Raw genomic sequence first — 17855 nt, 5'->3', positions numbered from 1 at the left:
AAAAATATAACAGTTCGGAATATACCAGTACGTGGTGCCCCCAGAATCCGAATTTAATTTGTTCCAGGAGGCTGTTCGGATTGCAAAACGTTCGATTCCCAAACTATTTTCCCAATAATAAATAATGGAGTGAATCAATCTGGTCCTGAACCCCAATAAAATCCACTTTCAACTGAAATCCCCCATGCTTTAGGTAAAATAAGATGAGTAAATGACCTTCGATGGCGGTAGATTGTATGTAAACTGGTACAATCACCACATCCAAAGGTCCACACAGGCTCGAGCTCCGGCCTGGGTTCCGATCGCTCGCGCACTCTGCAAGCGCTGCCCCCAGGGCAGCTCATCAAACATGATTCCCCCAGAACCACAATTACTTTCATCAAACGCATCGGGCTGAGGTAATCATGGATATTTCAAATTACAACCGGTTTTTCTGTGAAATTAAATCCTTGCCCGACAGTCCGTCACACCATGTGATCGGATTGCTTTTTTGTTATTAATTAAAACACAAGATGAGTAAAAAAAATAAAAAAACAGCACAAATCAAGGTGAAAACATGAGGTAAAGTAGCGATCGACACACGAGAGATGCTTTCACGAGGACCTCCTTCGACGAACTGAATGAACAAAGCGCAAAGATGCGGCTCGAACAGGTGGGGGAGACGCACGTGAACAAACATGAACGCTTCGTTGTGTTCGGTTTTTTAAAACGTATTCGGTTTTTATGGCAAAATTCATTTTTCGTTGATAAGATACTTCGGCAGCCGCACGAATAACGCAAGCCCACCGTACGCCCTACGTACGGTCGACGTGGAACACAACTACGTCACAACTACGGCATGTCGAATTGCTACGGCGAACGTAGAAATGAAAAAAGTTATACCTCCGCGTTATAATTCCACGGCGACCCCTACGGCCTGCAAAAGATAGCCAAACGGTGTAGGGCCACCCTGAGGCCACCGCAGAAACTCTGCGGCTGCCGCACGTTTCTGTCAATTCAGAGGGCGTACGGCCGCCGTATCCTCGCCGTAGAGGAAATGTGACTTAGGCCTTACAGCTAAACACAGACAAGGGTACCCAACAGGTCATTCAGGGGGAGGGGAGGGGGAGAATCGTCTCACTCACCAGAAAGTCGTCCGTGAAGCGAAAATGTCCTGAAAATGCGTGCGTGCATGTCACGTCCGTCGCCAGCACCCAGCTTTGCCGTTCACCCTCTCACGGGGCAGCCTTGAATGCCAGTCGACGTCTGGAGGGCACCGAGATCGTCCGTCACGAGTTTAGACCCTGGTGTTATTGGTGATAGACCCGTGCCTCATTTGTTGGTGGCACTGCTCACACCCACACGCGCACCACACGCTCGCTTGCCGAAGCACTGGAAGGGCAAATTGTCTCTTCAGCACTGGTCAAACACCCACTTCTTGGTCGGTTCTCTCGCCCTTTGCTTTTTCCTCTCTCCTTTTGCTTTTCCTCTCCTCACTTTTTCTCTTCCATATCTCTTTCTCTTCAGAACATCTCTCTCCTCTCAGAACGTCCTTCTTTCGCTTTTTCCTCACTTTTTTATATCTCAGAACGTCTCTCCTCACAGAACGTCCCTCTTTTGCCTTTTTCCTCACTTTTTTTATATCTCAGAACATCTCTCCTCACAGAACGTCCCTCTTTCGCTCGTTTTTTTTTTATATCTCAGAACGTCTCTCTTCACAGAACGTACCTCACGCTTTCTCTCGCTTGTTTATATATCCCCGGGCCGTCTCCGAGGGGTGCCGTCCGCCCCAAGCTTACCCCGCCCCACTGGGGAACGGTGACCATGACGACCCATGCACTCTCAAGAAAGGCGGGCGTCAGAGCTCACGAAAGAATGTTGCTGCGGAAAAATGAGGGCGGGCTTCAGAGCTCATGAAAGAAATGTGTGAACGTGTCTGCCGTAAAGAAGAAAAAAAAAGCTTCCCATAAGAGAGCGGATCTATTCTTTACCCTTCTCAACACATCACATTTAAGATCCCATTAGACATGGGGATGGGGCTACTCTGATCATGCATTTAAGGAAATAACTGTCTGAGGACCTGGATGTGTGGATGCATTCATCAGACCGGATTCTAAAATCCGTAACAATATATATATATATATATATATATATATATATATATATATATATATATATATATATATATATATATATATATATATATATATATATATATATATATATATATATATCAATCACAATATCTCAAAAACATATAGAGGGATTGTGCATAAAGTTTGTGAACCAGTTAGGTGTGTGAAAAGGAATAATTTATTCAATTTTGGTGAAGAATCAAATCCGGATCGGATACGAGAATTTTTTATAGTCATTATTCACCAGAGAGATGGGATCAAAAACTATGTATAACATGTTATCTCTAAAAGTTGTGGACGAGTTTTGACAAAAATCGGTGGATGAGTTGGTTCGGTGACAAGAACAAGCCCATTCGAATTTGGTTAAGGTCCGGATTCCGATCCGACCTATCAGTGGGATACAAAATTTAAATTGTTCAACCGGGCGGAGGTATGCACTCAACTGTGTGCCGTTCTGTTTCGCCAAGTGTTGTTCTATGAGTGATTTTTCATCTTTCTATTAAAGATGTTGTTCCCATTATGAAGAAAGATATCCTTGGCTTGGCCCACAAAGTGAGTTTTGATGAGGTGGAAGAAGCCGACGTTCCACAACTTCTGCAATCACGCAGATAATAGCTAACCAATGAAGATATGAAGCAACTAGATATGATGAGAAAAAAAAGCAACTCGAGATGATGATATTCAATTATTTATTTAAATAATTTAAAATTTGAACTCTCTATTTAAATAATGTCTTTTGTCTGATGATAAAAAATTTTCCCTGGACCCTGACCCTCCCTATTTACATTGATTATTTTGGGGAAATTGGATTCGCTGAAAGTAATTTCAGTTAAAGTCTCACTTTTCAAGAATGTAACTACAATGTTAAGCAAGGACTGACTGCACTTACAACAATTAATCAGTCACGACTACACGTATTGGCAGCAAAAAGTGGGGTTAAGCAATTGGTTCACATCCGTCCATCAGTTTATGTTATCAATTTATGATCGAGGAACAACTTATTTAAATCGAATGTTGTATTTTGAAGACGAAGCAGAACAAGAATAGGAAGCAGAGTTTGTTGTTTTACCATACTTTGGGTTTGAATTGCGGATGTGCAGAGAAGAGTGAGATAATATTTTTACTCTGTCTGTCTGCCTGTCAGTCAAACAAAATTGAAAATCATTCCAAACAGGAAACTTATATTGGATGTTATAAAGGACATAAACAACAGGCACAAAGAACTAATGTAACTTATTAGATAAGGTGCTTTAATAAACACTGGGTAAAATGGTAGTAAAACTGGGAATGAATTTATTTATATGCCTTTAAACCTCCATTCAAAATGAATTATAGACTGTACTTGAACATTGTGGAACACAAATCACCTTCATAATACTTCCAAGGACCAGACTGTGTATTGATATATAGCATGAGAGGGCATGACATGTGAGAGGGTCTTTGTGAAGAAGATGTTGATTGACACTGCATTCTATGGTGATCAATTAAGACTCCATTTTCTATCATTTATTGGAGCACAGCTGTGCCACTGATGCCGTGCCCCTTGACCAGTACACTTGTACTCATTTCAGCAACCTCAGCAAAAAGCATCAGGTATTCACTTGAAAAAAAATTTTTTTTTGAGATGTAAAAAGTAAAATCCACTGCAAATCGATCAGCAAATATTCATAGCCAGGATGGGGGCAGAGAGGAGCGGGGGGGGGGTCGGTTTCAGGGTAGGGGCAGGACACAAATTCTCTCCATGTAAATGTGTATAGCACCACCTGGTGGGAGTGAATAATACATGTCACACTGACAGATATATACCAGTACTTTAAAAATGTTTCTGAAACACCCAATGATTTATTTCACACAAGCGAACTATGAGTTCATTTTCATTGACTCACTTCCTCTAATAAGCCTGGTGTTGGTTGGCTTAGTGGTTAGGTAGATCTTAGGGTCCTGAGTTCCAGCCCTGTTGGCTGCTGAATTAACACTCGGTGTGGTTGACTCAGCCTGTCATCCTTCTGAGGTTGGTAAAATGAGCACCAGTGTACTGGTTAAGGGGCACAGCATCAGCACAGCTGTGCTTCCAAGAAATGATAGATAGATAGCTACCCAGGCAGTAAAGTTGACATTTGCAAGAACAGAACTTTGTCTAATCAGTGCACCTTGAATCTGCTGTCATTTGGGCAAAATCAAATTGTCTTTTTTAACAGAATTTTCAGTATTCCAATGAGAGTCAAACTGAGGGCAATTCCAAAATGGTTAACCATAATTGCTGTGTTCATGGAAGTAAATCAGACTCACAAAATTATGGGAAGTATGAGAAATGCCCAAGGATGAGAGGTGTCGCCTTCATAAAATTTCCTGTTAATATCAACAACCGGCTGCAGTGAATAAGGTGAGTGACAGCCAGATTACTGGAGGCCTATCCACAAGTCAAAGGTGTGTCCCAGTCACTTTGTTGCGCTAAACACGGAGGAAGTGGGAAGAAAATTCCATCTTGGTAGCACCGGAATCCTGAACTATTCCAGTGGAATGATTGAAGTCGAGTGGACATAAAACCAATGCAAGTTAAACGTACTCTGAAGAAACTCCAAATCAGCAAATAAATATCACAACTATCTGGTCAACTTGCTGAAGAACTACAGTGAACTTTAACAATGATTTGATGCTGACTGAGTCAAGAAACTACGCCAATGGCAGATCACCCATTCTACGGTGATGGGGAGGGATCATTTGTGTATTTCCATGTACCTCCTGCCTTGTTTGGTTGTTTATTTTGAGATTTCATCCCTCTATGCTTTTACATTTTACTTGAAATGTTTTTTTTTCTTGTTTCTGCAATTTTTTTGGAAGTAATAAAATGCTTAATGTTTTATATATTTTGTTATGGATAATATGGAGTATGATAATACTCCATGATACTACCATATTCCATGATATTACAGTGTTCCATGGTACTACTCTCCTCCGTGATACTACAGTAATCCATGATACTACCATACTTTGTGATACTACCATATTTCATGATACTGCCATACACTGTGATACTACCATATTTCATGTTATGCAATTCAGATCAACAAATTTGTGTCTAGTACATGGGATATAAAGTCAAGTAAACACACCATGTTTTCAGCTTTATCATTACTTCAAGTGCATAATACCTTGGCTTGTTATGCAATTCGCGTGGTGTTACGAACTACAGCGAAGACGATAAGCTTGATGCTGCGGGGGAGAGGGGGGGTGGGGTCGATTTGTACATTCGATTTGTTTTCATAAAGTGCTGAAATGAAATATCAAAGTTGCTCCAGCTCGGCGTTGGCTTGTGTGCTGCTTGCTGTGCACTGTGCCTGTCAAAAAAGAATATTTTTCGCGTGCAGTTTTTTAAAGCAATAAAATGCTTAATATTTGATATATTTTGTAATTTTGTCATGGATTAAATCCATCTATGTTATTAAATTTGGCTTATGGTACATTCTACCCCTCCCCCCTAAATCCCGGCTCTTGGCTCAGTCCACTGTGTGGCTTATCACATATCATGTGCAGAAATGTCGATGCGATTATTACTATTTTAAAAATAATAAAATGCTTAATGTTTTATATATTCTGTCCACTGTTTATCCCCTCCCCTCCCCCCACACACGATCCTGGCATGCTTTGTTTGAGTCCACATTTCCATTCGATTTCTTTTCCTAATAAAACGATTAATGTTTTATTTATTTTTAAATTTTGGGTTGCGTGCACTAGCCCAGACACAAAGTAACTTCCTCTCGTTGGAATCACCATAATAGCTTCAGCAGTTATTGAGGTAGGTTGGGCTACAGTTTTACATTGGCTTTAGAGGGGAAGAAAAAGTACAAATTGGTGTTTTAATGATTTCCCAATGTGGTACTTTATTGATGTATTGTGGCATCTTTTTAAGTCTTGGCAGTTCAGTACATGCTCGAGAATAAAAGGTATGGCTTTTAAATGCCATACCAGATATGGTGTCTTCCTCAGGGAAGTCTACCTGATATATCCAACAACCATGTGAATATGTATTCTTCTTTATAATTGCTAAATTAGGCCATTAAAACTTGTCAATTGTAAGGTGTACACAAAATTAATCAGAGGGATGCCCAAAAAGACCAGTTCAGAGCACTACACCAGTGGGTTTATACCTGTAACAACTGATAGGTGGACAAATGCTCATGCGTGAGTGCTTAGAGGGGGCAAACAGTACCACACCTTGAGCTCTGTGAGAGGTTAACAGTAAGTTATGATAGTAGTGTGACTTCACAGTATGGATAGGATTAATCAGGACCTCATTTCCACATCCCACACGAAAAAAACCCCCCGAAAAATAGGCGTGACATATTCTTTCGAGGGGCCATTAACTTGATTATTTTGGAGATAACTCAATACTTGAAAATAAATGAGCCATTAAACTATCATTGTTAATGTTAGAGCATGCTCCAATGATGACGTGGGTATATTATTGTAGAACATGTAAAAATAATCGTTCAATGATGCCATTTTGGGCAATAGCATCGTCTACCCTGAGAAAGTTATGCAGGAAGTGACATGAGCACTGGTTAAAACATTCTAGGTAAAACGAAGACAGCGATCAACGTAGTCACAGGTATCATGTAGTAGAGTTGTATCATTAAGCTCTTTGTGAATGAGAACACCAAATAAGTTGTAATTAACAGGAGACTGTGTGCAAGCTTCAGTGATACACCATCTTCTAATGCAACAACTGCTGTCACTCAAACAAACATTAAACATGTTGAACATCTCATTTTTGAAATACAGCACACAAGATTATTACATGTAATATTGCAGAATAATTGGATTAAATAATGTCAGTGTTGAAAGTGTGCAAGCATTTATTCTCATTTGAAATTCAATGAGGTGAGTCCAATGTGGGTACCAAATAACATCCACATGACCAGACCTCCAAGGACAGGTGTAATCGAGTGGAGATGGGTCGAGAAGTTCTAAGCCATCAACAATGCAATCCAAACTTGTTAACATGTGATTTATATATTTTTGGACAAATCAAAGGACATCTGGGTACCATTACATTATATATAAAAGATGAAGATGTCAAAGCAAATATACTACTGAATTGTTAACATGCAGCACAAGACTGTGGGGGAAGCATAGTTGGCTGAGGGCACGGCTATACTGCTGATGCATTGCCCTCTATAGGTTAGGGTGGGAATTTGGAATATGGCCACAGTGGAAAAAACACCTGACGTTTCAGACACTGAGAGCTCACCTACTCTTCTCGAAGGACACCGTGCAATCTTTAACGTCCATGAACGTCCATTCGAGGGATGGCGCAAACATTGATGAATGCACACACAGCGCCTGTGAAACGCCGGAATGACAGTTTATATCTGGGTCAGGATTCAAACCCAGGCTAAACAGCTTTGAGTCGAGTATGTGTACCTCTTGGCCATCTTGTTAGCCCAACACATGTATTGAAATGATTCCACACCCTTTTGAAAGATTTCCATACAGATGGTCTCAAGATGCTACCACATTGATGGCACAAGTATATGTAGTATGTTTGTGGAGCAGGGGAATAGCTTGAAATATCTGTTACATTTTACCAACCTGAACGTGTTAAAATTAAAAAAAAAAAAATATATATATATATATATATATATATATATATATATATATATATATATATATATATATTGTATTCCGATCTGGATCTTCACCAAAATCGAATCATTTCGTCCTTGTCACATACCCAACCTGTCCACCAAGTTTCGTCTGAATCTGTCCAAAGCTTTTTGACATATCATGCGACATATCATGTTTGGCCCTATCTCTCAATGGTGAAGAATCACTTAAAAAATTCTCATAACCGTATCCGGATCCAGATCTTCACCAAAACCTAATCAGTTTGTCCTTGTCACAAACCCAACCTGTCCACCAAAATTCGTCTGAATCCCTCCATTAACGTTTTGAGATATCCTGCTCAAAGACAAACAGACAATCAAACAGATAAACAAACAGACACACAGACAGACAGGCGTGAAAACATATAACATCCGTCCACCTTCGGTGGTGGAGGTAATAATAGATTATTTTTCCTATTAACGTGAAATGGGCCATGACATTATCCTTGAGTTTTGTTACACTGTCCTTGAGATCGTAAACAGGCCATTGCAATATCTTCAGGACAGCAAAGCTCTCCCAACTCTGTAAAGGGTGGGTGTAAAGTGGTGAGAATGGCAGGAGCAGTCGGACATTTACCCTATGCTGCCTCCTACTGGGAATTTTGTATTATTCCAGCTGAAACTGAGGTTGTGTGCAGTCGTCGCCAATGACAAACCAAGCAACTGTTAAGTGACATGACACCTGCCCTTTCAAGATTTGATGCGTAAGTGTGACAAGTACACCCTTTGATAAATAAATGTGGTAAATCAATTTGAGACGAATTAAATGAAAAAAAATATCATTGATAAGTAGGTGCAAGATAATGGCCAAAATATCATTGCCTCCATTTTTAGCACTTTACCAAGTGACTCTCAGAGACACAGATAACCTAGTTATTTGACGAAAGCGTCCCGTTACATACACACCACACCAGATCCTAAATGATTGGTTACATCTCAGCAAATTGAATATATGTGGATTAAATGAGAGCAGCAAAAACCAAGTTCAATACTTCGAAAAACAATAACCGAAAGAGCTTTGGCAAGTCGTTACTAGATTAATTGGGGAGGATGGTCAAGAAGAACTCCAAGTCCAACACATGTAAACCATTCTGGCTGGATCAGATTGAACATAAATTACACAAAAATAAACCAAAATAACTTGATTGTAGAAAAGGCAACAGAATAATCAAATTGTTTGATAAAAAAGTGGGAGCGGGTGAGAAACTATCAATAAAGAGGAAATACTGAAACAGAAGTAAGTGCGGAGCCCGACAAATTATCACAAAAAGAACCTCCGAGGGTTGTACAGTATACACTTGGAAAAGTGCAACAAGGAGAAAGATCTTAAACGAAAAAGGAAAAGTGCAATCGATAGATATCTAGGAATGGTTCAAAAGAACATGTCATTGTAATTATGGAACTCCATATTGAAAGGAGAGTTGTTGACTTGAAAAAAGAAAGTTTGAATCAACAATCCGAAGGCCATTTTAGACAATCCTGAGACATGTGATGAAGTGAAACATCTTCAAATGCATTGCAGTATCATACGTTATTGTTCCTTTTGAGAAGCCAAGTAATAATGTTTCATTTTTTTATGTAAAACATTCTGCATTGAAACATGGATGAATTAAGCTTGAAGACTCGAGTAATGTAATGCAAAATAAGTTACAGTAATAAAATAAGTTCGAGACATCATCATGTAAATCACTTAAAGGTGAGAAGGCTGTTAGTTCTGGATAAACATCATTCATTCATGGATCCCAAAAATTCAAAAAAAACATCCTATTAAGGGATTCGTCATTGCAGGTCGAGAATGTAGTTTGAAGCTGTTGCCAGGCAATATTACAGGGGCAAACAGCTTACAAAACCACAACCAAAAGAAATGTTTAAATCTGGCATTAAAAAAAAATATGGATTATTGATAATTCCAAACCTGCAATCGATAACATCCACAATATTAATAACAGGAGAAAAAGTAAATGTCCACCATGTTATGATTTCCCCCCATTATACACAAGCATTCCACATGAATGCCTGGTCTTGGCTTAATGGTTAGGGGGTGGGCTTGGGATCCTAAGATCCTGAGTTCAAATTCCACTCAGCTGTTGAATTAATACCAGGTGGGGTTGACTTTGCCTGTCATCCTTCTGAGGTTGGCAAAATGAGTGCCAGCATGCTGGTATCCTGTGTTGAGTGGTGACCTGTCCAGGATTGTGCCCAATAGCCAAGGAGACTGCTTAGGCAGCACCAATGCTGTGCATAGAGTATGGTCCCAATTGGATGGAATTGAAAATTCCACATGATAAATTTGTATTTGGACAGTGGTGGATAAATAATTGACTGGAGGTAGTGAAGTGTGTGTGCACTGCATCCTGTCTAAAAAACTGAAAACTGGTCTGTAGAGAAAAGACTATTTTCATGACGTTAAAAAAATAAAAAAACAGTCATAATGGTGATATCCTTGGGTTTGAATATGGCACCATTTTTTTCAAATTTGTTTCTGCACACATATTAATCTAATTGGGTAGATTGAACATAAGCTGGAATAAACTATCATCTGAAACTGTCTGGTTGTTACATGGCAAAAAAAATTTTTCACCAAGTATATTGGTCTGTGGCATTTGTCTGTCTGTTTGTCACAAAACTTTTGGCCACATTTTTCAATCAATCATTCAGAATTTTTTTTTGTGTGTAGGGGACCAGCCAAGTACAGCAATGCTTAATTTTGGTGAAGAACCGAATCCGGATCCAGATTTGAGAATTTTTTTAAGTGATTCTTTACCATTGAGAGATGGGGCCAAAAATGATATAGCACGATATCTCAAAAGGTTATGGATGGATTCAGCCGAAATTTGGTGGACAGGTTGGGAGTGTGATGAGGACTAACTGATTCAATTTTGGCGAAGATCTGAATCCAGATCTGGATACCACAATTATTTAATTTTTAACTGATTCTTCACCATTGAGAGATTTGGGCTAAAACGATATTGCACGATATCTCAAAATGTTGTGGATGGATTCGGATGAAACATGGTGGACATGGGTGTGTGACAAGGACTAATTGATTCAATTATATATATATATATATATATATATATATATATATATATATATATATATATATAGTAAAATACAAAGTTCCTGCATCAAATGTTTTCAGTGGGCAATCTTATACAAAGTGATGATATGAACACATTTGAAATAGTGCTTGAAAAGCTGTAATGTACAGTATATAATGCAGTATGCCTGGTGTTGGCTTAATGGTTTGGGTAGTGGGCTTGGGATCCGAGGATCATGAGTTCAAATCCCACTTGGCTGTCGAATTAATACCAGGTGGGGTTGATTCTGCCTGTCATCCTTCTGATGTTGGCAAAATGAGTGCCAGTTTGCTGGTATGCTGTGTCAGAGTGGTGACCCATCCAGGATCCTGCCCAATAGCCAAGGAGACTGCTTTGGCAGCACCAACACTCTGCACAGAGTATGGTCCCAATGGATGGATATAATGCAGTATTCATCAAGTATGTACAGAATTATTTGGAGATTACATTTGGTAAACTCTTTATAAACAATGCTGTGAACGATCACTACTACCAAACCTTTAAATAAAAGAAAACTATCACATATTGTTTGCCATCCTTTAAGTAGGTCAGGCTCAAAACCTTACAATTTTGATACATCACAAATTTGGGCAACTCGCCTATACGCTCAAAAGATATGACATCAATGTAATGGAAACTGTTTTCACAATGTTGGGTTCGACCATGCTCATAACATCACACCACTCCACGAGTGTGCTTAATGCAGAAATATAAACCAGCTGAAATGGATTTTCAGTTGAGAATTTCAAATTTCCTTGAGTTTTAAAGTGAAGCTCCAAGTATCTTAACAAACTCTTCAAATGTAATAACTCTGATTAATTCGTTTTTGTTGCTTTGATGATAATACATTAATTGCAGGAAGGTACTTTCCAAGTACCGTATAATGGATATAATTCATCTTTTATGTAGTGGAAATTATTTTCATTACAGTTATGCATTTTGAATGCTGTAAAAAAAAGAACTACAGACATTTTAAGCTGAATATATTTGTTTAAATAGAAGAATTTAAATTACTGAATATATATTTTCTTCTATAAAATTGCTTCAAGTAAATTACATCATTGTTTAAAAGCTGTAAAGGTCACTAAAGATTACACAACATGAGTCACTTTCAAATATTGAGGTTTCTTTGAATCTTACTTTTTACAGTTTAATTTATTATGTTATATTTTGCTGAAGACTTTTGCAAAATAATGGTACTTCACCTTGCCTTATTTAATTCTAAGACTTTTTTGTACTCTGATTGACAAAGAGCTTTGTGTCCGTGGGTGGTTGAATAAAACCACATTTTATTACGTGATAACTTGGGGTTTCAAAATATTACACAAACAAGAAACTCACAATGGTCCAAAAATTCCAACTGGTATTATTTTTCAATATACAAGTGAAATAAAAAATATATGTATAATTTGGGAAGGATAGAAGGGATACTTTTTTTTTTTACTAATCATGTACGTACTACTTTACTAATCATAAGTACTAACATAAAGAAAAAAAACTACAGGAGTTCTCAGAGAATTTAATTTTTTCATATCTCATTCTGATAACATTTAGAACATCCATGTTAAGGCCCGGTCACACCTTGACGTTTTAGCCAGCGATGGCAACGTGTTAAAATTTATGTAAAACGCTGGCTTACGTTGAACTTTTGATGTTTTTTTTTTAAAGATTCGGACGTATTCATAGCGACTTGGTCTTATGTATAACGCATTGGTAACTACACAGAACGTTTCGTTGTGTTATAGATAACTTATACCAACGAATGCTGAACCTGTTGTCGGCCTACACAACCGATGCCCAACGATAGTCTAACTCAGGCATAGCGCGTTGCACGCATCGCCGACGATGTCGTGACGTAGCCTATTAAAAGGCTGACGCACAACGATTCAAATCATAACTGCCGTAGAAATGGAAGGGTCAAAATCGCGGTCACACCTTGGCGATCTTTCCAGCGTATGCCGACGTAACAAAAAGTGTGTCTAAAACGTTGGGGCACGTCGAATACGGTATGGGTAAGTTTGGTATGCGCGAGTAGAACGCTAAATACGCTATCATAAGTCGTAGTAAGTAGAGTACGTCAAGAAATTTTGAACATGTTCAAAATTTTACGACGTACTCGGCGTATGACACACGTTCCGCATGCGATGGGGATAAGTTTTACACACGATATGCGGACGCTTACACACGTCCACAAAGGCTACTTATAAGCTACTCATAAGTCGAAACACGTCGCGGTAATGTCTTTTTACGCGAAACTTATTTCTAACTTATGTTTGACGTGCTTTGAACCAATTCTTTACGTAGTCCCAACACACATCGACGTATGTAGACGTATTCCAATGACGTCTTCCGGTCGACAAAAAAAAAAAAAATGAATGTGTTTCTAGCTTACAACTGCCATATAAAGACGTGTTCCCAGCGGTTTTGGGAATTGGTATATAAAAATGGTGTTCATAAAAGGGGAACCCAACAGTGTTTTCGAGTCCTTTTTGAGTCGATGTCCATGTCAGCAGTAACAGTATCAGTATCAGTATTAGTATTAGTATTAGTAGTAGTTTGTTCATGTTGGCAGTAGTAGGTGGGTGTGAGGGGGAGGGTGTGGGTTATGATGGATCGTCCTTGCGTCCGCGTGTCCACGGGTAGGTTCATAGGCTGCCACTCAACGATTTAAATGGCTGCATCTCCACTATTGAAAGTCGACGCTTGCGCTCAACAATTTGAATTTTTTTACACTCAACGACTTTTAAACGGTACCACTCAGCTAGTTTCATTGTTTACAATGAACGATTTAAATTGCTGTCACTCGCCTTTGTTTTTTGACGCTGAGGTTTGGAAATTTTAATCGTTTCTATTGAACGTGTTAAATCGCTCAAACCCCACGATTGAAAGTAGATGCTTGCGCTCAACAATTGGATTTTTTTTACACTCAAGGACTTTTAAACGGTACCACTCAGCTAGTTTCATTGTTTACAATGAACGATTTAAATTGCTGTCACTCGCCTTTGTTTTTTTTTTTGTTTGTTTTTTTTTGACGCTGGGGTTTGGAAATTTGAAGCGTTTCTTCTGAACGTGTTAAAACGCTCAAACTCGACTATTTTAAATAGACGCTGCCGATGGACAATTGGAATCATAGCCAAGCTAGACATCGAAGTGTGAACATCCTCGTCATGCCGAAGAAAAGTTTGAAGAATGCTGCAAATAAGTGTCCTGGCCGTGGCCGTGGACGCTGACGCAAGGACGATCCATTATACCGACGTCTTTCAGCCTATGAGTAACTTAAAAGTAACGTCTGTCGATGTGTGCCAACGATCGCGTAACGTGCCAACAACACGTTAATCATAGGTTATAAATAAGTTTCGGGTACGCTAAACATTACCTCGGTGTGTCTCAACTTATGATTAACTTACAAGTAGCATGTGTTGACGTCTGTCAACGATCGCAGACCGTGCCTACAACTTGTGGCCAGCGTAGCGGAACGTGTGAGTCATACGCCGGCATACGTCGTGAAATTTCAAGCATGAAAAAATTTGAGGACAACCTAAAAGTACAACGTTTAAAGCCAACGTACAACGACGTATGGCAACGTACTACGACGTATGCCAGCGTGCTCTCAATGTTATCAAAACTTACCCATAACGTATTCAACGTGTGCCAGCGTTTTAGAAAAAAAATTCAAAAATCGGCATACTATTAGCAATCAAATGTTTTCGGTGAAAGCCTAGTTAAAAGACCCTTTGTGTTTTATTTATTATTTGAGACAAATGAGCATTGATGTGTCCTGCACTACATTTAATGATTTCATATGACTTGCACTATAAATATTACATTACAGCTTGTGACAATAAATAGAATATGACAAACAATCGTTTCAATCAATCAAATCTACCCTACTCTTGATAGAGCATTGTAGATGCTGAAACATCCATTGAGCAAATTTTATGCTCGATGGTTTGCCGTTGTCTTCCAAGCAGTCATTCGAGTCAGAAATTTGTAATTTGACCAGTGTGCCAGAAATAACTCATCTACTCTTCATGAAAGACATCTGTGGGTACTTTAAAATCCACCACCAACCATTGCTGGCAGACAGGTCCTCCTGCTTAACGTTAATCCAATGAATAGTGCACAAATTGATGCATCACCATGTACCTGAAGCACCAAGGTGATAGTTTATCGCTGTGTCAAGCTTTGAACAAAGGAATGACAGCTCAAAGAGGTGTTAGTATACTGCTAGGTGATCTTGCCATCCCCAATTATGGTTTATCAAATTTTAACTTGAAACAAGGGTTTCCAAGGTTTGTCATTAAAAAAAATTAATGTAAAATTACAAGGGATTATTTTTGGTAAAGTAATTTTTAGCATAGATTATTTTAGTTTAGATTATTATCCCGCCGCCCGGAGGGAGGGAGCGGGATATTGTAATCGTCTGGTTTGTTTGTCTGTTTGTTTGTTTGTCTGTCTGTCTGTTAGCAACTTTACGGCAAAACGGCTTTAGCAAACGATATCAAATTTAATCCACAAGTGGGCAATGAACCTTGGACGACCCCGTTAACTTTTGGGTCCAATTGGAGCAAAGGTCAAGGTCAAGAAAAGATCAAAATCGTTTTTCGTTCATAACTTCGTAAAAAATGATCTGATTTACTTCAAACTAAGCTTATACTGAACCTTATTCTATTTGTCACTTATAATCCTACCCATTCCTATAGTGAAAAATGCATATTTGTGAAGATCGGTGGGGTCCGAAGTTTTAGGGGTCATGGTCATCGGCCAAAATTACAAATTTTCCATTAAAACTAAAACATGGTTACGAAAATACAACTGTACGGGAAAACGGCTGGCTCAAATACTGTCAAATTGTATCCACAGGTGGGTAATGAACCTCAGACGACCCCATTAACTTTTGGGTCCAATTAGGTCAAAGGTCAAGGTCAGGTCACGAAAAGATCAAAATCGTTTTTCGCTCACAACTTGGTCAAAAATGATCCGATTTACTTCAAACTAAGCTTATCGTGAACCTTATTCTATTTGTGACTTAAAATCCAAACAACCCTATAGTGAAAAATGCATATTTGTGAAGATCGGTAGGGTCCGAAGTTTTACGGTCATAAATTCGTCAAAAATGGTTTAATTGACTTCAAACTAAAGGTGCTGTCACACCTTGACGTTTTAACCAGCAATGGCAACGTATAAAAATGTATGTAAAACGTTGTCGTATGCTGAAGTTTTGAGTTTTTTTTTAAGTTTTGGTCGTATTCATAACGTGTTGGTCGTATGCATAACATATTAGTAATGGGCACAGAACGTTTCGTTGTGTTATAGATAACTTAAACCAACGAATGCTTAGCCTGTTGTCGGCGTTCACAACCTATGCCCAACGATAGTTTAACTTAGGCATAGCGTGCTGCACGTATCGCCGACGAACTCGTGGCGTTCTCTGTTAAAAAGCTGCAGCACGCCGATTTAAATCATAACCGCCTGAAAATTGGAAGTGTCAACATCGCAGTCACACCTTGACGATTTAGCCAGCGTATGCAGACCTATGAAAAATGTGTCTTAAACGCTGGCACACGTCGAATACGGTATGGGTAAGTTGTGTATACGTTAGGAGCATGCTGAAAAACGATGAAGTACGCTGTCATATTTCGTGGTATGTCTAGTACGTCGTGAAATTTCAAGCATGCTGAAAATTTTACGACGTACTCGACGTATGGTTCACAAGTTCCGCATACGCTGGCATAAGTTCTCTGCACGCTCCGCGATCGTTGACACACCTCGGACACACGTTACTTGTAAGTTACTCATAAGTCGAAACACGTCAAGGTAATGTTTAGCATACCCGAAACTTAATTTTTAACCTATGAGTAACGTGCTTTGAACCTATGAGTAGCGTGCTTTGAACCTATGTATAAGGTATCTCAAACGCACATTGTCGTATGTAGACAAATTTGATTGACGTCTTCCGGACGACCACAGAACTTACTGAACGTGTTTCTCACTTACATCTACCGTATAATGGCGATTTGGCAGCGTTTAGGGGAATTGGTATATTCAAATGGGCTTCACAAGAGGAACCCGTCAGTGTTTCAGACTCCATGTTGAGTGGATGTCAATGTCAGTAGTATCAGTAGTAGTAGTAGTAGTAGTAGTAGTAGTAGTAGTAGTAGTAGTAGTAGTAGTAGTAGTAGTAGTAGGTGAGCATGTCAGTAGTAGTCGTAGAAGTAGTATTTAGGTGAGCGTGTCAGTAGTAGTAGTAGTAGAAGTAGTAGTAGGTCCATGTCAGTCGTAGTAGGTGAGCGAGATGGGGAGGGTGTGGGTGATGATGGATCCTTGTTGCGTCCACGAATAGGAGACTACTTTGCACCATTGTTCGATGTTTTTTTTCGGCTAATTTTTTTTTTCTCATTCCCACGATGAACTAGTTTTTTGTTTCAGTTTTTAAAGTATTCAAAACGACTTGGACAAATGCATAATGTACTAGTAATGAACACAGAACGCTTCGATAACTTATACATAAGTTATACCAACGATTGATTAGCATGTTTTAGGCGTCCACAACCTATGCCCAACGATAGTCTAACGTATGCATAGCGTGGCAACGTATCGTCGACGATTACGTGAGGTTTTCTATTCATAGGCTGTAACTTCACTTTTAATAAATGCCTGTCACTCGCCTATTGTTTTTGGACGCTGGTGCTCGGCAATTGAAATCGTTTCAATTGAACGAGTTAAATCGCTTCCACTGGACTATTGAAATGATTTAATAATAATGCTTGGTTATCCTTGGACCCACTCTGGCTAGCAGCTCGTCAAACAGCGCTGGGGGCATTCGCAGGAAGTTGATGAAGGATGCATGGTCCTCGTTCCGGAGTTCCACCATGAGCTGGTCATATATGCCATAATGGCGTCGCCTCCCGATCCATGGTCTGACCCAGTTCCTTCTCCTCCGTTCACGTCTTCTTCTCCCGGCTCTATTGGCACGCAACTGGTGCAGTGTCAAC

General features: G+C 39.3%; 1 protein-coding gene across 4 annotated transcripts in view; it reads right to left on the bottom strand.

Moving 5' to 3' along the window:
- MRPS34 (mitochondrial ribosomal protein S34) overlaps positions 1 to 17855 on the bottom strand; it is a 135298-nt gene that overhangs the window by 14946 nt on the left and 102497 nt on the right. Inside the window, exon 5 of one of the 4 annotated variants that reach the window (XR_015058957.1) lies at positions 7366 to 7457. The exons of the other annotated variants lie outside the window; for them this stretch is intronic. The gene's annotated coding sequence lies outside the window, so the exon portion shown is untranslated. The remainder of the gene's footprint in view (positions 1 to 7365; positions 7458 to 17855) is intronic. 4 annotated transcript variants of the gene reach the window in all.

Source organism: Eptatretus burgeri, chromosome 1 (genome assembly GCF_056783735.1).
Source record: "Eptatretus burgeri isolate ZD-2024b chromosome 1, Ebu_testis_v1, whole genome shotgun sequence".
NCBI classification, from domain to species: domain Eukaryota; kingdom Metazoa; phylum Chordata; class Myxini; order Myxiniformes; family Myxinidae; genus Eptatretus; species Eptatretus burgeri.
The sequence above is the reverse complement of the archived record's forward strand: the minus strand, read 5'-3'. Positions and strand labels throughout refer to the sequence as shown.